The sequence below is a fragment of the Engraulis encrasicolus genome, chromosome 4 (genome assembly GCF_034702125.1).
Source record: "Engraulis encrasicolus isolate BLACKSEA-1 chromosome 4, IST_EnEncr_1.0, whole genome shotgun sequence".
Classification (NCBI taxonomy): domain Eukaryota; kingdom Metazoa; phylum Chordata; class Actinopteri; order Clupeiformes; family Engraulidae; genus Engraulis; species Engraulis encrasicolus.
In genome coordinates, this window is record NC_085860.1 from 39,797,102 (window position 1) to 39,799,601 (window position 2,500).

At 42.0% G+C, this 2,500-nt stretch overlaps 1 protein-coding gene across 1 annotated transcript in view; it reads left to right on the top strand.

The window, feature by feature from the left end:
* ntrk3a (neurotrophic tyrosine kinase, receptor, type 3a) overlaps positions 1-2,500 on the top strand; it is a 305,628-nt gene that overhangs the window by 289,957 nt on the left and 13,171 nt on the right. The gene's annotated exons all lie outside the window — the stretch shown is intronic.

Below are 2,500 nucleotides of genomic sequence, written 5' to 3' on the forward strand. Positions count from 1 at the left end.
GTGTGTGTGTGTATGTGTGTGAGTGTCTGTGTGTGTCTGTGTGTGTTTGTGTGTGCGTGCGTGCACACGAGTGTGTGTGCGTGCGTGCATGCGTGCATGAGTGCATGTGGTGTTCTCTTTATGTGTCCATCTTGGTGGGGGTAGGTCAGTGTTTGCGCGCACATACATGCATGACTTGGTGTTTATACTGTATGTCTGTGTGTTTGTATGTGTCTGTCTGCGAGGCATGTGTATTTGCCTTATTTTTCCCCTATCTTCTATGTCTTTGTACTGTATTTGTTAACTCCATGATCTAATGTTCCATGTCCTGATTTGTTTATGCCACGTGCTCCTATTGCGTATGTTCCTCATTTCCCTCTGCACATGTGCCTAATCTTGTTTGTTGTTTATTTATTATGAATCGGAAGGCCGCACCTGTGCCTTGTTTGTTGTGGCTAGGTTAGCTCTATGCGTTGGCGTAAAACCCTCACGTCTCTTTTAGTTCATAATCAGGTTTTGTTTGTGTTCTTAGTTTGCTTTTTGTACTCATGTAATCCTTGCCACATGTCCCAAAGTGGTCAGGAAAGAAGGAAAACAAGTACAAGTAGTGGTGTGCACAAAAATGTTGGTGATGTGTTATACAGCAGAAAGTTTTGTGAGAGCACAAGAAACTTTTTTCTCTTTCCCCATGTCCCTTTGGGGAGCAAGATATACGTATCTGTATAGCCTCTGTGAAATGGAAAGCATTTTCATTCATGTAAACCTCAAATAACTTTGCTTGAAGTTTCTCAGGTGGCCACACTTGTCAGACAAATGACGGTGTTATCTTTTTGGCGGAATAGGCCCACAGTTAGGCACCCAAACAGATAATGGTCCTCCAATTTAAACCTTGGTGTCCACCTTTCAGGTAGCTGAAAAAGCATGACATTTCTGGCATTGTGTGATAGATGGTTTAAAATCATGACATTTCCATCTGGGAAAAACAGTTTGGCCTTCAGTGTGAGAGCCTACACAGTTGGTAAAACTAAGACTGGGTGAATATAAAATGGCACTTCATTTACTAGATTTTTTCAAAAAATCCATGCAGAGCTATTTGCTGTGCTAAAACGTGTGCTGTGCAAATATTTTATGTCCTATTTGTTATCCAATGACCCTCACTAAAACGTGTGTGTGTGCGTGTGCTCGCGCGCACGTATTTGTGTGTGCGTGCGTGCATGTGCATGTGCATGTGTGCGTCTGTGCGTGCATGTGTTTGTGTAGCATGCCTATGTGTATGCTTGTGAGTGAGTCTGTTTTGCGAGTTTTCAAGGCTCAGCATTGTACATGGCCACATGTCTCATCTGATTAATTGAAGATGTTGGAGATGAGAAAATCATGGAGGAACCAGATAAAAAGAAACTGCTTATTGCAGTAGACTAGCTTCTGCTACTGTGTGCATGTGCATGTGGTTGAGGGTATGTGTGAACTCATACTCGTTTTGGAAGACAGGTAAACAAAGAGTGTGTGTGTGTGTGTGTGTGTGTGTGTGTGTGTGTGTCTGTGTGTGTATGTGTGTCTGTGTCTGTGTGTGTATGTGTGTCTGTGTGTGTGTGTGTGTGTGTGTCTGTCTGTCTGTCTGTCTGTCTGTCTGTCTGTCTGTCTGTCTGTCTGTCTGTCTGCGTGTGCGTGTGCGTGTGTGTGTGTGTGTGTGTGTGTGCTTGCGTGCGTGTGCATGTGCCCCTTCCGCTGTGTATATCCTATAGATGCACTTTATCTCATCAATGGGAGTCCTATTCAATATCGCTTCTCGTTGAAGGCAGAACACAGTCTCATTTCAGATGTACATAACGGAACCCCAGCACATAACACAATAGCGGACACAAATCTCTCTGCACTGACAGATCCCATGTCTTCTTTTCTCACTACCAGAGCAACAGTACCCACACAACGGCAGAAGAGACAGACCATTGTCTTAGGATGTAATGAAAATAAAATGGAAGTACAGCACAGTCGTTTTCATTAGAAGCCTTTCAGTAATTCATTTTGAGCTCATGGTGTTTTAGCTCTCCAGCGTTCTCTTTTTTTGATAATTGAAGTGATCCGTCTTCATAGAAAAGGTTTATCACATCATCTAGGGCCCGTTAGGCATGATGTAAAATGAGAACCACAAAGGCCTCCTATTTTTTCCTTCCCTTTCAGTTTTGAATTGTACAATGTATTAGGAATGCATTTGTGGAAATGTTATACCCAGCGTACTGTTGGACGGAAATCTTAGGCTTTGGTGTTTTTTTTTTTTGATAGATTTCTAATAAAAAAATATTGATTTAGTTAGGGAAAAATATGCAATTCTCATAGTGCATTCCAAAGCTAAAGTGATTTCAGGTCGGGAGAGTCAAGGTTCCAACCTCATGAATGAAATTGTTCCTTGTAATCAAGGCTTTCTCTGTATTAAACAAAGAGATGTTTTGGAGGAAGCATTTTGAATAGACCTTTTGTTTTCTCTGAGTGCCATTCACTTCTTGGTGACTTATTGTAGGCAGGA